Genomic DNA, 7,788 nt, shown 5'->3' with positions numbered 1-7,788 from the left:
TGTGTGTCTTCTTAATTTATGTTTTGACAAAAATATATTGTTTTCCTGTAGCCCAAATAGTAGAGCATGGCGCTAGCAACGCCAAGGTCATGGGTTCGATTCCCAGGGAAAGCAAGAGCTGATAAAATGTAAAAACTGTAACTTGAATGCAATGTAAGTCGCTTTGGATAAAAGCGTCTGCTAAATGCATAAATATAAATATAAAATATAAATATTGCTATAGAGGTAACATACCATATTTGAGAGCGTAAAGCACAATTGCTAGTCATTTGATATTAAATGTTTGTATAGATTCCAAACAAATAAATGAATTAATGAATAAATACATCGACTACACTGTTACAGTTACTAGATACATAGTTTAATATATATCTCAAAAGGTGCAATAAAGCAATGCTTTTAACTTTCCACCAGAGGTCTCTATCGCATTACTGATTTTCTGTGACTTCCGATCTAAACGGTCTCGATCACTTCAGACCTCTTAATATGCTTTTTGCATTGGTGTAGTAGGAGGCTCAGGTGGTGTTGCATTTACAGCAAAGACGACACGATGACCTTTACTGAAAAGCTTCGGTTAAATGGAGAGTCTGACAATAAATTAATGTGAGGGAGGAGAAATGGGGTCATAACCTGTGACTACCTCGTTGAAAGAAAATTGTGAAACAGATGTGACTGTTTTATGCCAAGATAAAGATCATAGTGAGATCTGGATATATTTGCACAACATGGGTCTATTTGCTGTCTGCTTTCACACTGGCCAGAGAAAATAATGTACAAGCTAAAGAATACAGATTGTTAAATGTTTCTATTACAAAGGGGCTTGGCCAGGTGTATAGGCAATACCCTCTACAGACTACAAAATATACAGTTAAATGGCTGTGTGAATGACAAAGACCGTATGAACCCCATTAAAACACTGTGACATCCAGTTCATTTTGCTTATAGTAACTAGTTTCCTGAAAGATGTTTGGTCTTTTTGTTAATTTATGTTTGACTAACTATAATACAAACACTTCTTTATCTTTTTCTGACTGAATGCCAACCATCTGTCCTGCTGTTGATAGTGTAATGTATTTCACTTGAGATGATGGCAAGAACAAGGACTGAAATGGGGAAATTCTAATCGGTGTAGCTTCGTCAGCACAGTCCTTATCTGGTGTTTCTGTTTACTGAACCTCTGTCCTGCCATTATTTTCAACCCCCAATTGAGATTTGCTAGTGTGTGTGCTTGTTCCATTGTATCGAGTGTTATGAGTTTTATTTTGAAACCTATAGCTTTTGTTTAGGGAGTCTTAAGGGATTGTTGGGGATAGATATCGCACTAAAACAACTTTGAAAGCCTATCTCTCTCACTTACACAAGCACACACATGCATCAGTACACTGTGTTCCGAGAACGACACGTCTAGCTCTTAGAATGTTCTATCCTGCCTCAGCACTATTTCCCAGCTACGTGTGCTGCATGAGACACGTAACATCATGACATCTTATACATCTCAGAAAGATCAGTTACATTTGCAGCAGTTGCACACAATACACAAATGTATTTGCAAGTGGATAATAATAGTTTGAATATAAGACAGACACACACACTATTATTACCGGTTGATTATTATCAGAAGTTGTAGTATTATATACCCAACCCAACCAAAAAAAAAAAAAAAATGCACTTCTTGTACTAGCCTACTAATACTGATTATTATACTATTATTTCTATTGTAATTATGATGTCTTTACTATATGTCTTTAAGCGTTCATACCGTGTCCTTTTATTAACTGAATGTGCAATTGCAATATTTTAGACCAAGTAAGGATGCTTGCTTTTTTCTAGTCACAACTCTGTGTTTTGATGTCTTATAGGCTATTTCAGAAATCATGTAGCGTGTTTTCTATCCAATGTTTAGTATCAGAACTAGCGATTCGTGAATTAATCCCTAATCGGTCAGGCATGCAAAAAAAAAAAAAAAGTGTTGAATTGTTTGGTTCAGTCTGATTCATTTTTTCACAATTCACTCACGCACTGAATCGTTTGCAGCGGTTTCGCACCCTTACATATAGGCTAATTGATAAGACAGAAAACCAAAAATATTACTGACTGACATTTACATATAATACATTGTATTAAATGTATCTGTCAGCGATGAAGCAGCTCTTTATTGCGCGCGTGCGGTGCAGCTTGAATGAGCAAGATTTCTGGTAAATACATTTATACATTTATCAAAAAATAGTATCAAAATATCAGGACAATTTTAATTTAAGTACTACGTGAAAGTACGGTGGCCGAGAGAGCTCAACGCGCTGCAACTTCAGAAAATACATGCAAATAGACAAAGCACAAGCAAATCAAGAAAACATCTTCATCAGTTTGACAGCAGGTGGTGCAAATGCTCACAACACAAACAAATACATTTTATTTGCAGTGCGTTTCTTTTTTTGGTTGTGTTGTGAGCATTTGCAGAGTGTGTGTTGTCTAATTGAGGAAGTTGTTTTCTTAATTTGCAGGCTACAAACGCTGATTCTGACTGGAGACTCATTGCTTGCGTCCCAATGTGCGCGCTATCCATCCTAAATTCTATGTCATATTAGTAATTTTCAGTACTATTTAGGGCAGATAGGGTGTATAGTATGCACATTTGGGACGCAGGAATAGTCACGATGGTGTTTAGGAAACGTTTATTGTGACTTAAAGTATTTCTGCATTTGACCATAGAGAGGCGCTATTGCGGTCCATACTGAAATGTCATCTGATAAAATCCTGATAAATCCATCACAAGACTTAATTAACATAATAGGTTTGAAGCAGTCTTTTTATTAAAACGAATGGCACGTCAGATGCAGTTCTTATATAACTTTGTGTTGTTCATGTGTGCTCACTGAATGATGTGGCATACAGGATATGTCAGAGTTGGTCAGCAGCACACCAGGTCAAAGGATCAGGCACAGCAAGAGCTGGGAGTGGAGAACAAGGAAATAACAGGCGATAACCTTCTATCCTGTGCTTATGTGAATGACGTGAGAGAGTTCGTGCAAAGGCACACTGAGTGAGCTGTGGGGAAGGAACGGGAAACCTCCCGTGAGAAACCACCAGCTGAAGAGTTTCTGGAAGAGTGTGTTACATTTGTTTGTCGCAGATATGCGCAAATCAGACATCCAGGTAACACAATCTATAAACAAACTTTCTCAAACTAGAGTTTCACTTGCTGACTGGACACAATGCGATATTTGTCTTTAGTTTCATTTGATTACAGTACCGTCCTGTTTAATTTTCAGGGGAATTTATAGGAAGATTTTTTTTTTCTTAAACCTTCTGATTGTTGCTCTTTAGCAAGTGAAATGCATCAGTTGTTTATTTATTTTTAAATAATTTTTAATGTAGTAATTTGTAATATTTCATATAAATGTTATTATTATATATTGGTTGGAGAAAGCTCGTACCTACTTGGATAAAAAAAATCCTACTTGGTCTGATTCAATATTAGTAATGATATTAAAAAATATTCATCCAACCATTTTCTGGATCATTTGATCTACATAGGATGCTTATTTTCTTATAAAGAAATGATTTTTAGGCTATATATGATTTCCAAATGAAAATATTCATCATGGCATTTCTAGGATAATCTAGGATCAAGCACAACAATAGAATATTGTTGTAATATAGCTTCCATAAGTATAATAAAGAACCTAATGTTCTTAAGGAGTATCTTAATGTTCCAGTAAAGGAGTATCTTAATGTTCCAAAAATGAAAGATGCTTACATAGTTTATGAGAGGTTATTTATGTCTTATGATAAATATGATTACTTGGCTTGGATTAAATGTATGAAATAACAGCCCGAACTCCAACAATGCCTGCCATAAATACTCCTTGTGAAACTTCAAAGATGGATAATATGTCACCTGCAAAAAAAATAGTCTTGGAGACCGTAATACATGGAGGAATTTCCTTTCTGGTGAAAATTAAATTCCTGAACTGATTATTGCACAAGTCTCTCTCTCTCTTTTTTTAATGGCATCTTTTTCAGCCGTATTGTGAAATGATTTGTAGGTGCAAGAGAAAGTGTGTTGTGTTATTTTACAGTCCTGTTGGAAAAACAGTGATGGTGGTGTTGTTTCTCTCAGTACTCTATTCTTAAAGGCCCGGGTTAGCCAGATGGCAGGCAGGGTGGTGCAGTGTCTCCCTTTCACAAGCCAAGTCAAACACTGGCCTTGGCTGTTTAGCTCTCCATTTCTGCAGGCCTCGCGCCCCGAGCACGAGAACAATGTGGGTTTGAAGCCTCCTGAGTTTCCCTCTGCCAGACACCAAAAGGAATGAGAAGAATTTCAAGTTATTAGAGAGAGAAAGATCATGTTCTGTGGATTAGCGGAATGGCCAAAAATACTTTGATCTCCTAACATACTCCAAGTAGTCTTGTATCTTGGAGGAAACGCTGTATGCCACACATTTTTAAGCCCATAAACTTTAGTGGAGAGAGAAGAATTTTGGAGAGCGATCAGTCTGGAGTTGGGTGGCCAGAAAGCAGATAGAAACCTCTGTGTGTCAGCACACACTGATATGGGATTTTTAGATGCAGCACAGTTAGTTACTCACTAACTTGCATCCAAGTCCTTCTGACTACTAATGTCTAATTAAAACTTGATCAAAGAGATTATATTAGGCCCTTAAATATTATTCTCCTGATTAAAGGCAGTGGTGCGTTCTTGCATTACCTTTTGATTGTAGGCAGCACTGAATCTTTACAACTAATCACCTTTCTGCTTCAGTTTAGAGGGGCATAATCAAATGGTGCATTCAAATCACTTTGGTCAGAGCAAGATGTACCTTTTCTTTTAAAAAACAGCAATATTTTTTTCTTTTAATTCTGCTTCTACAAAATGATACATAATGCACTTCAGGTGTGTTTTTGCTTTTGTTTATGAAGGTGCTTTAAACTGAATCGTTTACAGAATACTATTTTGTATATGCAGCTGAGCTAGTTTTATTGTAATATTTTTAAATGCATCAATTTAAACAAATTTACCATCAATACAGACACCACATCCATTGCATCTACCATATTTTCTCACTGACATGCCCCCAACTCGGAAACTATTTTATATTATCTACTGTATATTAAGAATATTTTAGCTGTAAGGAACGGTTTGAAGTTAAAATGTCTGGATGGATTTGTTTTTCCACAAACACGCAGATTTTCACTTTACAAGATGTTGGGAAGTCGTGGCCTAATGGTTAGAGAGTCGGACTCGTAATCGAAAGGTTGCGGGTTCGAGTCCCCGGCCGGCAGGGATTGTAGGTGGGGGGAGTGAATGTACAGCGCTCTCTCCACCCTCAATACCACGACTGAGGTGCCCTTGAGCAAGGCACCGAACCCCCAACTGCTCCCCGGGCGCTGCAGCATGGCTGCCCACTGCTCTGGGTGTGTGTTCACGGTGTGTGTGTGTGTGTGTGTGTGTGTGTGTGCATTTGTTCACTACTCACTGCTGTGTGTGTGCACTTGGATGGGTTAAACGCAGAGCACCAATTTCGAGTATGGGTCACCATACTTGACAATACATCACGACTTTACTTTACTTAAATGATGCACTGGAGTCAAGTGGATTAGTTGTAGATTATTGTGACGGTTTTATGAGCTGTTTGGACTCTCATTTTGATGGCACTCATTCACTGCAGAGGATCCATTGGTGAGCAAGTGATGTAATGCTAAATTTCTCTAAATCTGTTCAGATGAACAAAAACTCATCTACATCTGGGAGAAAATGTATGAGTAATTATGACTTTGTAGTGGCATTTATGTGCATTCAACTTGTAAATACAATCTTTCCTTCATGACTTGAACGCATTGAGTTTTTCAATACTGTTAGCACAGTAGAATGAAAGGATTGTCTGAAAACCTTCAACAGAGATGTCAAACACTAAATCCATAAAAGCACACTTCACCAGTGTGCCGATATTTGGCTGAAGGCTGGGTTTTGTAACAACTGTTGCAAGTAACACATAGCAATACTCTTGGTATGTTTCATTCCATAACATCCATATGTGCATGCATACCTCAGCGCTTTGTAGATGCTGACTCACATCCCTGTGGGTCAATGACCACCCCAAATAGCTTGAATAGCTCTGGTAGTGCACTGCCCTTTGTGGCTTACCAGTCAATGTATTTGAGAAAGTTAAAGTAGTGCAAATGTTTTCTTGTCAGACCCTTAAGCATGGCTAATGTGTAATTTGTGTTTACAGGGGAGGGAATGTGTGGCTCTCCTCTGTGGTAATACTGAAAGTCACTCACTTAAGGTTTTCTCTGATTCCCGTAGAGGAGAAAAAGAGAACCAGGGTCCACAAAACATCTGTATCCTCCAAACATTTGTAAAAAAGTAACCAGTGGATTTTTTACATAATGTGGCTTTCCAATGTTGGAAATGAGTGTGCTTATGTGGTTAAACCATTTTCATTGGAGATTTTCAGTGGGAAATGTCAATTTAGAGAACTTTCAATGACTCTTTATGTTAGGGATGAGTTAAACCACATTTTATTTCCCGTCCAATACCATGACCAGTTATTTCTTAAATCGATACCACTGATACCTATTTTAAATTAACTGTTTTCTGTGATCTCGAAGATAAAATATTACCAGTATAGCACTCAAAAGCCATTTTTAAGACAGACCTAACATGTAAATGATCAGATAATTATTTTTTTCAATTTTCGTTTATTAACCCTGTAAAGCTTGACATATGACGTACAAAATAATTAAAAAATGAAACCGTTTATTAACCCAGTAGATGAAGTATAAAAGAAATAGCATATATGTTTTATGTTTGTATCATTTACATCCATCCATCAGGATTTTATGGTCCATATTGTAAGATATAACATGGTGTTCATGCTTGAGAGGGAAAAAAAACATCTTCATTTTATTCAGAAGCCCAAAACTGAGCAGAAATATGCAATTTGGTGCTGTTAACATATTAAAGGAGCTTAGATAGATTAGCTCCTTTAATATGTTATGCATGATGTGCTGTAGTTGATTCTCAAACAGATAAAAACAGCCAATCATAGATCATCCCGAAAGTGTCCGCCTGAATTTGAGATCAATGGGTTAAAATAGGCGGGTTGTAATTAAGGAGGTGTGTCTTGTGCGTAAAGGGGGCGGGGCTAGAAGAGTTCTTCACCCTCGTGTGTCTGAAGCAGTCAGCTGAGCCCAACTTGTGCGGACGCTGGTCTTGCCTCGTACAACATGCAGGATCACAACGAACACGTTTAACCCTGTGCACTTCTTGTTAATCCAACGTGTGCAGAAAACAATCCAGTTAAACACCCTTTCTTTTAGTTCCTTTTTGCCGTTCTTTACCCGTGAAGAATACCGATTTGGAGGTGAGTATTCCAGACTGTGTGGATGGATGGGGGCTGTGCTGAGAACATATGGTTTCGTGCTTATGCTATATCTATATAGATATGCGGATGTAATTTAGGAACATGCATTTACTAAGCGTTTTGTAAAGTAATTCACTGCTAAAATACCCGTCAACAAAGGAGTAGCTCATATGTTTCACAATAGGGTTTAAAGTAAACTTGCTATTTATGAATGAGATGCATGCATGCATGCTTATAGGTTTTATGAGTGAAACTATTCTCGATCATAGAGTCAGGTTTGCAGCCAATACCGGTAAACTTTGGGAAGGGAATGGAAGTGGTGTGTGGCCAAGTATGGTGACCCATACTCGGAATTTGTGTTCTGCATTTAACCCATCCAAGTGTACACACAGTAGTGAACACACACCCGGAGCAGTGTGCA

The 7,788-nt window shown here is 37.7% G+C and overlaps 1 protein-coding gene across 2 annotated transcripts in view; it reads left to right on the top strand.

Moving 5' to 3' along the window:
* The first annotated feature begins 3,019 nt into the window (after window positions 1-3,019).
* Window positions 3,020-7,788, top strand: part of LOC306885522 (growth factor receptor-bound protein 10-like) — a 71,704-nt gene continuing 66,935 nt past the window's right edge. Inside the window, exon 1 of one of the 2 annotated variants that reach the window (XM_079442098.1) lies at window positions 3,020-3,153. The gene's annotated coding sequence lies outside the window, so the exon portion shown is untranslated. Of the gene's footprint in view, window positions 3,154-7,163; window positions 7,368-7,788 lie in introns of those variants that run through there. The other variant, XM_079442097.1, reaches the window with a different exon arrangement.

This window comes from Barbus barbus (genome assembly GCF_936440315.1).
Source record: "Barbus barbus genome assembly, chromosome: 19".
In the NCBI taxonomy this organism is placed as follows: Eukaryota; Metazoa; Chordata; class Actinopteri; order Cypriniformes; family Cyprinidae; genus Barbus; species Barbus barbus.
Note: the sequence above shows the minus strand (reverse complement) of the source record. Positions and strands in the feature narration are given on the sequence as shown.